The 13,473-nt window shown below is 42.5% G+C and overlaps 1 protein-coding gene across 12 annotated transcripts in view; it reads left to right on the top strand.

The window, feature by feature from the left end:
• Positions 1 to 674: 674 nt before the first annotated feature.
• The window catches only part of MPDZ (multiple PDZ domain crumbs cell polarity complex component), a 137,966-nt gene continuing 125,167 nt past the window's right edge, over positions 675 to 13,473 (top strand). For 6 of the 12 annotated variants that reach the window (XM_081151434.1, XM_081151424.1, XM_081151432.1 and 3 more), the window contains exon 1: positions 802 to 916. The gene's annotated coding sequence lies outside the window, so the exon portion shown is untranslated. Of the gene's footprint in view, positions 917 to 1,051; positions 1,071 to 1,296; positions 1,464 to 13,473 lie in introns of those variants that run through there. The other 6 variants (XM_081151430.1, XM_081151433.1, XM_081151425.1 and 3 more) reach the window with 6 other exon arrangements.

Genomic DNA, 13,473 nt, shown 5'->3' with positions numbered 1-13,473 from the left:
CCCTTTAAGGAAAGACAATCTTAAATGGCACAAATAGAAATAAATGTTTTTCCTCGCACCATGCAATTTTGAACCCTTCCTCCGTATTTATTGCTTTTATTTTTTAATTGGACCATATGTCTAAGGACACACTTGATTTGTGAAAAGTCACTTAGAAAGTGAGATTATCAGCTCTCCTTTGCAGCACCCCTCCGCCACTTTACTGAGCTCCCCAGGCAGAAGCATCCGCAGGGCGGTCCACATACCAAAAACCTCAAGTCCCCAGAACCAGAAAGGGAGGCTGCCGGTGCCCACGGGGCGCCAGGTTTAGCAAATTAAAATACAGGGCGCCGGTTAAATTCGACTTTCAGACACACAACAAAAAATCTCTGTTGTGTGTAAGTGTGCCCCGAACGCTGCACGGGACGTGCGCGTGTAAAATAGCTCTCCCTCCCTCTCCGACACCCCCACTTCGCCGAGCGCCCCGGGTTTGCTCCGGAAGCCTCCGGGAGTCCCCTCCCCGCGTTCCAGGCCCCGCGGCCCGGGAGCCAGTTTGAACCCGGGACCGCTGGCTGGGCCGCGCCCCCTGATTGGCCGCCGCGCGCCCGCCCCGCCGCCCGCGGGCGTCACGCAGCCGAGCCCCGGCCCCCGGCCGCCGCCTCCGCAGCCTCCGTCGGCGCAAGTGCGGCGCGCGCGGGGGGCAGGGGCGCGGCGCGGGGCTGCTGGCGCGGGCCGGGCGGCCGGCTGGAGGAAGTTCCTCGGTCGCGAGTGCCCGTGTCTGCGCGGTGCTCCCGAAGCTCCGCCCCGGGCCGTTACTTCGGCGGAGAAGAGCGAGACCGTGGGCGAGGCGAGCGCTCCGCGTCCTCCGCGACCCGGCGCGCCCAGCCCGCCTTCCCTTCCCGTCCCGTCCCCGCCGGGGGCAGCCGCCGCGAGCCGGGTAAGCGGCGCCGGGGTCGGGCCGCGAGGCTGGAGCGCGCCCCCGCGCCCTGTGCGCGCGCCGGCGGGGCGCGCGGGTGCCGGGGCTCGGCGCGCCAGCCCCACCCCGCGGGGCCCGGGAAGCCGCCGCTCCAGTGGCCCTTTAAAAGGATGAGGTCTGGAAGTTTCTTTGCTCGGCTGCTCGCCCGGCCCTGGAACGACAGTGCCGAGCCTTCCTCGCTCCCGCCGCCGGCCCCTGGTGTTTGCGTACTTGCAGGGCTTTGGAAGTTTCTTCTCTCCCTGCGCCCGGAGGGGCTCAGTGCCGGGAAGCGGGACCCCGGGCCCGGGGTGGCTCCGGGGGCAGGAGCCTGTTGCTCGCCGCTGCTGTGGACGCGCCCGGGCTGGACGCCCGCCCCCCGATGCCCGGGCCGGGCCGAGCGGGTGGGTCAAGCGTGGGGTGAAACGTCCCCGCACTGGCGCCTCGCGCCGCGCCGGCGGGAGGACCCGGGTCGCGCCGCTCAGTGGTCCCCCCTCCCCTTGGCGCCTGTCCCTTTGTATCTGCTGCCCACGTAGGTACCCGCGTTTCGCTCTTTCCTCCGCCTTCGTCCCCCCCGCGCGCCGCCGGGCCGCTTTGGTCCTCGATTTCGCAGACCCGGGGCGCCGACTGTTCCCTGAAAAGCCCTGTCGGGGAGGCGTGTGGAGTTGCGTGTGGGGGGGCGGCGGTGATGGTGTAAATATTTGCTAGCGTTCCTCGCAGAGGCACAAAGGCTGGGCTTTTCTTTCCTGCAGAGCCCTTGGAAATTGAAGCTGGGGCTGCGGAGAAGAGAAGGGGCCGGCGAGGGAGGCAGGGGGGTGGCCGCCGCCGTGCAGCCGCCGGGGCGAGTTGGGGACCCCTGGGCCGCCGCCAGCCGCCTCCGCAGGTGGGCTGCTCGCGGTGCTCCGCGCGGGGAGGACCCGGGCGGGGGCGCTGTGTGCCCTGGGCGGGGAGGGGGCGGGTGGCGACTAGGGTTTCACGGGTATCATGAGATAAGATGACCAGGATTTTGCCAGCCTAGAAGGAAACCCCTCCGTGTGCCTTTGATGTTGAGAGGGGAGGAATCTGAAAAGTGGCCCATCATCCTGCTTTGGTGGACAGCTGTGGTGTAACCATCCCTCCGGTGTTTCCGTAGACATTACTCATTTAGGTTACACTTTACAGAATGAATAACACCTGATCCACCAGCGAGGCGATGGTTCGGGGCTTGGGAGTTGTTACATGTAGAACTTTGGTGTAGGTGTTTGTAATGAACTTCTTTTTTTTAATGGTTGAATCATCTACATTTGCAATATATGTGTTTAGTGCCTGGTAGAATTTAAGTAAATAATTGTATTTAAAAACCCAACATAACTTTTCAGTTCCTTGGCTTGAACTTCTCTTGCAATGCAGAGCAGCTGTGCCTTGCCTGAGGGCGGGGGAGAGGGCTTAGAAGCCTTAGGTGTGCTGGGGATCATCTAGTCTGGGATGCGCAGATATGCTGCTTGGTAATGATGAAGTCGTTTACAAGTGGGCGGGTCTGTCTAAATTGGGCTCTGCCCTGCTCAGAGTTCACGTTAGGGTCCTTAAAAGCAGAGGTCGGTAAGTGTAAGGGCTACAGGCCAAATCTACCTCCTAAAGTTTAGGAGCTAGGAATGGTTTGTACATTTTCAAATGACTGGAAAACAAAATCAAAAGAATATTTCACATGTGAAAATTATATGAAAATCAAATTTCAGTGGCCATATTAAAGTTTTATTGGAGCACAGCCACACTTATTCCTGTTGTCCGCGTCGCATTCTTACTGTGCATGGCTGCTTTCACAGCTAGTGACAGGGTTGAGTAGTTGCAGAGTTGAGACAGGTGTATAGCCTTCAGAGTCTGAAATATTTACTATGTAACTCTGTACAGCAAAAGTTGCCAACCAAGGCCAAGCTTTAAAAGTATTGCTTAAATACTCCCTTTTGTGATGGGTGCGTTGTTTAATTTCATTGCCTTTCAGGCCCTGTTTCTGGTGCCCCCTGAACTGGCAGACTTCCCCACCCCCCCAACATAGACTAAATCAATGTGTTGAATTTTTTCATTTCCAAGTTTCACAAAATTTTTTCTTAACTTTTTGGTATCTTTCTCTGTTAGAATCTGGGGTAAACTGGAGATTCTGATTAGCAGAAATTATGTATTTAGTTATTTAAGTTTAATATAGATAGCCATCTTTCTAGTGACTTCTAGCCGTTCTGTTACTTGAGCTGGTTTGAGGACTATAGTTTTGTTTATTTAGGTAGAGAGGGGGGTGTTAGAGCATGTCACGGGTTCTTTTCCACAGGCAAGTTGTCATTTAGACAAAGCTAGTTTGGGGGGGTCCCCTTGACTCTTCCCCACTCTGTATTTCTACCTCTTTTGCTAAAACAAACAAAAAACTGATGTTTATTTCATATTACTAGTAAATCAATCATATGTGTCCCATACCTCTTACATGTGTTCCTTTTCTTTCCTTGGCTCCTTCAGTATTTCTTCTCCCCTCTTTTGTTTCTGGTTTTCTTCTCTCTTTAGCACACTTCTTCCTTTCGTTTCCTAGGCCTGACTACGACTTGGGAAGAGAGAGATGTCAGTCAGTTTTCACTGTGCTCCAAATTCCTGTTATGTAGCCATTGATTGCTCTCTTTGGCCCACAAAGGACTCTGTGACTTTCATAAAATATCTTGAGGCAACGCTGATGTGTTGGACTGGAAATGTCCCCATTTATGCTGGAGCAAGCAACACGTCTGTCAGTGAAAGACCCTGTACTTCGAAGTAAGGAAGCAGAAAACTTCCCGTAGAATTCAGGACTGCTTGATGGTGCGTGAGAACGACAGTCTTATATCACCACTGTATTCCCCAAACAGTTACATCTGCTTTAAAAACACCTTTGGCCTTAAGTAGGAATTCATTTGATATAGTTGTTACGTACATTGTTAACCCCATACTTGCAACAAGAAAGATACTATTTTTCTCTTGTAAATTAGTGTCATTCATAGGAGAGCATCCATATAAATACAGTTGGGAAATTATATTTAGCATGTTAATATACTGCTGCGATGAAATAATTATAGTGGGGTTCCATATGGGCAAATAAGAATGAGATGAGGAACGACTTCTAGATAAAGGAATCTGATGTTAAGTAATCCATTGCCTTCCTGGGAAATATTTTCCATGAAGATCTGAGGTAGCTACTCATTTAGTAGATAGTAATAGATGGATCAGGAAGCATGTGTTGGTCTAGACACTTGGGAGAAACCAAGATAAATATACTGCTCTAGAACCTTACTGTCTTAGTTGGAAAAATAGACGCACAGAGAAAAGAATAAAGAGGTTTTACATGTAGTCAAAGTTACAGGGATTCAGAAAAATTAGACATCAACATAGGATTGCTTGCTTGTCGATGGCATCCTGTCGATGGCCATCTTCTCCCAGTGTCTTCAATGGGATTCCATCTGCCTATGTCTGTCCTAATCTCTTATGAGTACACTAGTCATATTGGGATAGGGACCATCCCAATGACCTCATTTAACCTTAATTATCTCTTTAAAGATCCTATCTCCAAATACAGTCATATTTTGGGGAATGGGGGGTTAGGACTTTAACATACAGATTTGGGGGCAGAGGACATACATCAGCCCATAACAGAGTTCTTAGACTGTAGGCTGTAAACTGGCGAGACCTTGAGGACTGGACTGGTTCAGGGTAAGAGAAGGAGGTCACGTAGGAGGCAGTTGTGGTGGTATAACTAAGCATTATCGTGTAATTTGATGTTTGTGAATAAAGGGAAACTGCTATTTGAGGACAAGGTATTTTAGCTTTGGCCCAGAGCCACTTGTTTTCTTTATCCTGGTGTTTACTGAGAAACTGGCCCTTCCCTTTTGTAGATAGAGCCTTAGTTTTATTTTTAAGTGAGTCATAAAAGCATTAATTTTCTTAAGATATTTCTTCTGTCTCCCCCAAGTGCATAAAATGTGAAATTCAGCAAGATGAAATGTTAGTGTTGTAAACATCTCAGGATAGTTTTGGAGTCTGATTAAAGCAGCATTCTTTATTCTTTATCTGAAAGCTATATGTCTGTCCTGTGCATATTTTGTGGACAAATATTTGGCATAATCTTTTCCCCCCAGAAACCTTCCCATTTTGGGAAAAATAAAATATTTAAAAAGTAATGTACATGCTGTGTCATAAAATAATGAAAACTTTTAAAAATGTTGACATTTTAATTGTTTATAGCATTAAAGTAATTCTTCCAAATTTCACCAGCTGAATTAAAAGGGGGAAAAAGTAAAAGGAGGCTTAAGCTCTAGCCCTTTTCTTGCATGTTGTAGTTAAATTTGTTTGGTGTAGGGAATTCATATCTTTACCCTCTTCTTAGTTCTATTTATATCTGTGAAGACAATATTGTTATTTTCTTGTAAATCATTCTACCTCCAGATCTAAGTTGATATAAATAAATGTATGAGAAAGTGAAAAAGGAAACACTTGTAAGAAAGGAAAAAACAGAAACATCAGCCACACACACACACACACACGCGCGCGCGCGAAAGAGAAACAAAATCTTAAGGAAAAACCTACTTAGTTTGTGCTGATGATTTAATGTTGACAGTTTGATGTTTTGAGATACTGTACCATTTACTTTAGTGCTGGTATTTTAAAACTAGTTATAGTAAAATATGTAAGGTAATTATTTCTTTTAGTGATTTTTTTTGATGATAAAAACATGTTTAAAAATACGTATACGGAAGACACAGACTAGCTCAAAGCAGCAAAAAATTATTTTGATATAACAAGCACGTAAGTAGAGATGTTGATCAATAGATTTCACTGACTGCTCTTTTTCTCAGTGAGGAAATGGGATCTGAGATTATTAAACATCCATATCTTTGGTAGCATCTGTTTGAACCAATATCTCTGGACTCTGAGGAGGTTAAGTACCATGTGGCACTCAGGACACCAGTGGAAAGTGCATGTTTAAGTCTTGATCTCTGCTCAAAATTATTTGTTACATAGAACTATAGCTAGTTAATTTTGGAATAACTACCTTATGTAATTGGGTGGCCCCTGGCATGCCTTGTTTCAGGGAAATGAATGTAGAAAATGGTCATGGACATCTGTCATTCTGCACTCATGTGACATCACTAACCTAACAAAACCAGGACGATAGAATCATAAAGTTAAAAAATTATTCTACAGTTTAAAAGATACTATTTGCTCTCTGCAAGGTGTACGCCCAGCTTTTCTTGAACGTTGCTAGGCCCCCTTAAGGGGTCCTGTTTGCCTAAGGTATCACTGGATAAAGTTCCTATAGCTTTAGGTTAGGTGCCCTCCCCCAAGTATCCCCCTGCTACCCTTCCATGGGTATTATTTTAATTAGTCAAGTGTGAAATCTGCTTCTGGGAGACATTTATTTCCTACTGGAGGACCTTGGAGGACGTCAGCTCTAGGATTCAGTGGAGCTGGAATTTTGCCTGTCCTCCCACCCCACCCCTTTCCTACCACGTACGCGGTTTTCCTGGTAGTAGTAGTCATTCTATTCCCATTTAGAGAAGTACAGCACAGAATGCCTCTTTATTCTGATATAATCTGCTGAATATATATGTTGGAACAGGCTAAGTCACAAAATATTTTTAGATCTGTTTTGAGGTAGGAAAACAAAAGAAGAAACAGCCCCTGGGCCTGGATTATTGGTCCTGAGCCAGCTCTATTAAGTTTAGTGGACATCGGTTGGGTGCTGTACTCAGGCCATTCAGGCTCCACCCTTTTCTCGAGTCAGGGGAAGGGATTGTTTAATTATGTTATTGAGGTATACTTTATAATTGACGTGCAATAAGCTGTACATACTGAAAGTGTACAATGTGTTGACTTTTGGCCTGTGGGAAACCATCTCCACACTCAAGACAGTGAACATAAAGTTTCCTTATGCCCTGTGTAATGCTCTCCAGCCTCCCCTCCTACCTGTCTCCCATCTCCAAGTAATCACTGGTTTGCTTTCTGTCCCAATAGGTTAGTTCACATTCTGTAGAGCTTTAGGTGAAGGGAATAATGCAGGGTGTTCTCTCTTTTTGTTCAGCTTCTTTCACTCTGTATTTTGAGATCTTTTCATGTTGCCCGTATTCATAACTTATTACTATTTATTGATGAGTACTAGACCGTTGTATGGCCATGTCCTTCAGGAGTTTTTGAAATAGTTTAGGATTCTCTTGCGCTTTTTTGCCCATTGTCTTGTAGAGTATTTGTTCTTGGTTTCAGGGGTGTGTGTCGGACTTTTGTGTTTGACAGTAATTCTACACATAAAATTTAAATACCCTTATTTAATGTTACTTGATGTTTCAGACTATGTAAGTCATATTTTTTAACAATCCTACTGGTAATTGTAAAATGAAGAGATTTAAAATTTTCTAATCTTTAACGGTATCAGGTGATTAAGTTAAAAAAGCCATGTGAGTACTGAAGCTTTCCACACGCTCTTGTATCCTATCTTGTGAAGAGCATGAGTATAGCATGGTCAGTTTCATTAGTGAGCCTTAAGCTTTTTACCAGGCTGCTTGACTAATGCTCCTGACTCTCTTGTTTTTTGCATTTCTTTATTTTTGATTGATTTATCTGTCAATGCTTGTAACAAATTTATGTGACAATCATATAGTGAATTGATTAACAAAGGAGTAATTTGGTGCCTGAATTTTCCAAATAATTGTCATGCAGCATATGTTACAACTAAGATCATCAAACATACCAAGAATCAAAGCAGAGATAATCATTATATTATGAAAATACAATATCCAGACTTTTGGGGTCATTTTGAACATTTATATGTCTCTCTACTCTCTGATCACTTAATTGAAATTGTGGCAAAAATGAAAAACAACACAATTTCAGGCAGATGTGCTGTCTGGATTATTAAAAAAGGAAAAGTTGGTTTATAATCTTATTAACATTTAGTCCTTTGAGTAGCATAGTAAAATACAGTTAATGAATGCAGTTAAATAGTAGATGAGTTAATTAAGAAGCAAATAGTCATGTTTATTGAAAGAGAGTAAGACCTTTTAAAATGTTTTCAGAGAGAAAATGCTGCCCAGATGGCCCTAGTGAGTCCTATGGAATTGCATATGGTAACTGAATAGTGTAGCCTGTTATATTTATCCATGAATCAGTAATCAGGGGATTGAATTGGTCATGCTTATTTATGGCTAAAGTTCATGTTCAGGTAGGCTCATATTAATTTGGTTTTCTTATGTAATTTTTTTTGTATCTGAACTACTTGGAATCTTGCGAGCATGCTCTCAACTGTCATCCCTTTTTGCTGATATTTTTTTGGTTTTGCATCAAAGGTGGTCCAGATTTTATTATATCATTTCTTGTCTGTGAATGTCTACACTTTGTTCCAGTCTTTCTGCTGAATTCATTCTTGTCACAGAAACAAAGTTGTATGGAATATCAGGCAAAAACAAAGATTTGGATTTCAATGGCTCCCTCATGTTATGGCAGCAAAATAGCTATACATCAGCATCGTCTTCTCCTCTCCTCCCCTTCTATTTTCTCTTCAGTTAGATGAAAAATCAACCACAGAAACACAAAGTTACCAGTTAAGTATGTAATGCTGAACTATGGCATAAAAATTAACAGACAGATACTATAACTGCAGGTATAGTAAACATTTAAGTTCTTTCTAAAAATAACAACTTAGAAGTTGGCCTAAACTCTGGATTCATCAGTTTCCACATGGCTGTGCCTGGTCTGTAATTTCTCATGTATAGTTCACATTTTATTTATTTTTTATTTTTATTGTGGACACTATTACAGATGTCCCCGTTTGCCCCTCCTTTGCCTCAGTGTATTCTCAGCAATGTAGACTACCCCTGACTGACAAGATTATCAGCTGATTTAGATAGTGACTGCCTCATTGCAGACAGAGGTATGCAGGGTTTTCTCTGGTAATTCTTAAGTACAGATTATGAAAAATTCTGCTTTCATTATTGTGGACAAATTTTATTTTCTTCTTGAGTATGTGCATATTTATTCAACAGAAGGTCCAAAGGTGAATGGTTTAATTTGGTATGGAGGTGGATAAGAGAGGATTATGGCCGATTTTATATTTTTTAGATAAAGTAATCTTTTCCATATATATGTGTGTGTGTGTGTGTGTACACACATATACACACACACATACTTTATTTCATCTTGGAACTTGCTGGTGTGTTTTTGATTCCACTAGGATTTTTAATTTATCTTACAGGTAATTGTGTGAAGTCTATTTAAGATATTTTATCTTCTCCTATATTTAATTTGACCTTATTAAGGTTATCATCCATAAGTAATTTGTTTTCATGTTGGTATAAGAACCAAAGTGATGTCAAGTGAGGCTTATTTAGCATCAGCTAAATAAATAGTAACACTGTTCCTGGCTTAGTGTATTGAGTGCTTTATGAATGTGATCCTTAGTGTGATCAAGCATGAAATGTCTTTATTTCATATTGATTCTGCCACTGAAATAATTCTAAAATGTAACACATCGTTTTGAATGTTCATGTTGGCCCGCATTCTAACCCCAGTTCTCCCCTCCTGTTCACATCCGCCTTCTTCCCGGTAAATCAAATCTGCTTTAACTTTGGCAGTGCCTGGGCACCAGTGATTCCCTTCTTTTACATTTCCAGATTATTGTCTCCTTAGCTCCACAGATGTGAGTGATTCCCTTTTTAACAAATATTTATTGAGTGCCTCCTCTGGGCCAGCCACATTTTACTGATGCCGAGGATATAGCCCTGTGAGAGAAAAAAAGAACTACCACCAACAAAACAAAAATTACTACCCTCATGGAACTTAAATTCTTATAATTCCTATTTTCCAAAGGCATTTCAAGCTCAGTATGTCGGAAAGTAATGCATTTCCACTCTTTCCTCTCAAAACAGATGACATTTCTATTTCTGCCTTTGTTCTTTAAGCTAAGGATGTGCCAATGTTTCTAGTTTCCTGGATTAGAAACATTGAGAGTTGACCTCTGTTGCTGTCCCTCCTTCATTCTGCCTTCCCCCAACACAGTTCTAGTGGTCATTGTATCTTTCTGATTCCCTCTAATGAGTGTATCTCTCTTTTTCCTTGCTATTGCTTTAAGCTAAGTTTACATTATTTTTTTTGATTGGGCTGTTTTAACAGCCTGGCATCTGGTTGTACTATCATTAATTATTTTCTCTCTTAGGTGAATTATTTGCCCTTTTGCTAGAATTGTGTTTCCAGAAAATAAATTTTAGTAATCCCCCCTCCACTGCCCACTGTCTCTGCAGACTCTGCCTGCCTGCAGGGCAAAGTCCCAGTGAGGCCACAGAAACATTGCTTTTCTAGCTCCTGTCTAGTTTGGTAGCCTAGTACTGTAGAACCATGGTCATTAAATTATCTGTGTTCTTTATTGTTTCATTACCTTAGCAGACATCTTTCCCTTAGCAAGAGATACGTTTACCTCTTCTGGCTCTTCCCTCCACTCTCCTAGCTGGTTTATCCTGCAGGGTGATTCACATGTCGCCCTCCAAATTCTTTCTGCCTCATGGTGAACAGCATCAGATTCCTCTGTACTCGCCCAGAATTTAGTGCACCGTGTTGAAGTGTAATTACTGTTGTCCACTACATGGAGAGTTCAGAAGTTAGATGCTTGTCCTTGTTTCCTACTTTGCCATATGCTTCAGATATAGAGAGATACAGATTCGGGGCGGGGGTTATAAAATCTGGGATGGTCCTCTTACATAAAAAGTAACAAAATTATGAATTCAAAATTCGATCAAAAGTGCATATTTATTTAAATGAGAGTGGAAAGGTCCTGGGCAAGTATCTTTATGCTAAGTCTGCCTGTGCGCCATGCTGAGGGAAATGTAAGTGCTTAGTTAAAACTTGCTGAAATAATGCAGTGGATTCTCTGAATATGTTATAGAAGTATATTTATATAATTTTTTGCTGTTGATGTTCTTAAAGTTAGGAAACAATAGTTAGCCATTCTGTGGCTAACACTGTTGTTGATAGTAATGCCCAACGCTTCACCAGCATGTCTCATTTCCTGAGCAAGGTCAGGTTTCACTTTGGCGGGGAAATGATTCCCTGCTTCCTGTGCGTCTGTAACCTCCGCTAACACCCTGCTTCAGCTCCTGTAGGCCTGGTGAATGCTAAGGAATTTTCTGAGTGCTTTGTAGATTACCTTGCTGCCACTCCATCTTTCTATCTCTTCTCTCTTTTAGCCTCACCTCATTATTTCTTCTTCCTTTCCTCCCCTGTTTATTTATCTGGGTCTTGCCATATATCAAACCTCTTCCCTCCCCATCTGTCTTTTCTGGTAGATAACACTTTTAAATGCCAGTTCTTTGGCAAACTGAATTTTGGAGTTTGCAGTTATTGACTTCATTTCTAACTCTCTGAAGTATTGTAGGGGGTGGGTTTGAGGTTCCTCAGCGGTACAAGAAGTATTTATATTTTTCAGCAGTGGGAAAGGAGATGTCCTAAAGCCGCGTACTTTATTTACTACATAGGTAAAACATGGTGCAATTTTCAGGTCCCAGTCCAGAAATTACCAAATTTTTAAATGATGTTTATTCTTCTAATCCATGAATACGGTATATGCTTTCGCTTATTTGTGTCTTCCTCAATTTCTTTCTTCAGTGTCCTTTAATATTTCGAATACAGACTTTTTACTTTCTTGATTAAATTTATTTCTAGGTACCTTATTTTTGTTGTTGCAGAAGTAAATTGGATTGTTTTCTTAAATTCTCTTTCCTGTAGTGTGATCTTTTAGTAGTTCATTGTTGGTTTATAAAAAGTCCACCAATTTCTGAATATTAATTTTGTATCCTGCTACTCTCTGGCAGTGACCTCATTTCTTAATGTGTTTTTGTTCAGGTGGGTCTAGAAAATTGAAGTTACATTTTGGTAGCCAGTTGAATTTCATTGGTGGAAAGAGGAGTTTCAAGGACAGGTGCTAAATGTTAGAGATACTGAGAGTAAAGAAAATGGGGAACTGGAATATTTAAAAAAAATTTTGAATCCTCACCTAGGATACATTTTTAGTGATTTTAGAGAGACACGAAGGGAGAGGGAGAGAGAGAGAAACATTGATGTGAGAGAGAAACATCAATCCGCAGCCTCCCATGCTCACCCAGACAGGGTATCAAATCCACAACGTAGGCATGAGCCCTGCCTAGGAATCGAACCCGCAACCTTTTGGTGCACATGGTGATTCTCAACCAACTGAGCCACACCAGCCAGGGTGGAAAGGGAATTTTTAAAAGTATCATTTGAGGTTATAATTTGTATATCACCCCACTTGGACTGCTGTACTGCATTGTCAAATAATCTCCAAGTCTTAGTGGCTTATAGCGACATTAATTTTCATTCACATCATATGTTAATTGTGGGCCACCTCCGACTCAGCTCTATATACTCTTCATTGCTGAGCTCAGGCTGAAGGACCAGTCCTAAATGCTCCTATGACTGCAGAAAGAAAACAAAGATGGTAGACCCGCCACTTGAGGGCTCGTAAAGCTGCTGCTTTTAAGTGGCATTTGTCACTTCTCACTTTTCCGTGCTAAAGTGACATGGCCCAGCCTGACATCAGCAAGTATGGAGATGTAATACTCCCACAGAGTGGGGAAGCCATGCATTTGCAAATACTAACCTACCATGGGATAGTAAATTGAATCTTTGGAAACAGGTTCTTTGAAGGAGATATGCTTTCAAGAATTTTATTGGGGTGTTCTTGGAACAGCACCTATGAGGGAGTAAGGGAAACAGGATGGAGGGAAAAGATGAACTATGAGGACTGACCCGAACACATTGTCCCAGCTGCTCTGTGGGGCCGACCCCACTAAGCGGAATTTGCCCCAGTAGGGTTTGGTCCCTGCTGAGACCTGGTAGTGTGGTCTTTTAAAAGATCTTCGGGAACACTGAAAACATAGTTGCCTGGGACTAGTTAATCTGAAGGTAAATAGCTCTTTGCTTTTCTTTAATATTATTATTAGAGCCTAGAGCTATGGTTTGGTGGAAAGGACTTGGCTTTGATGTCACTCAGGCTTGGGTTGGCTTTAAATGTTTGCTGTTACTAACAGACTTCATGCATGTAAGGGAAAACACTTTATCTCTCTGAGCCTCAGTTTTCTTACTTGAAATTGGGTGTATCTAATACAGAGCTATTGGTAGGTTTAAGGGAAGTGCGTGTGTGCAAACCACATGCTGTGTTTAAGGAGACGGATATATGAAAGCTATTTCAAACAGTAAAGTTAATGGTAGTTGATTGCCTAAAAAGCTCACTTATGGAGACTATTTTTTACTCTGGGGAAGTCATTATTATAGTACATGTAATAGCCATCCTTAAATGCAGTGCTATTATTAATTGCAATTGAATAGCTGTTTTTAAAAGTGTCAAATAACAAGTTATTGCTTTAATTTGTGGGTCATAACCAAGCCTACATTTTAGACATATATATATATATATATATATAAACTTTTACCTCTTGAAGGGAATATTTGGTGATAAATTTGTACTTGAGGAATATAGTTGCTTTTTTTTTTTTAATAAA

Source organism: Miniopterus schreibersii, assembly GCF_964146895.1.
Source record: "Miniopterus schreibersii genome assembly, chromosome: 11".
In the NCBI taxonomy this organism is placed as follows: domain Eukaryota; kingdom Metazoa; phylum Chordata; class Mammalia; order Chiroptera; family Miniopteridae; genus Miniopterus; species Miniopterus schreibersii.
Note: the sequence above shows the minus strand (reverse complement) of the source record. Positions and strands in the feature narration are given on the sequence as shown.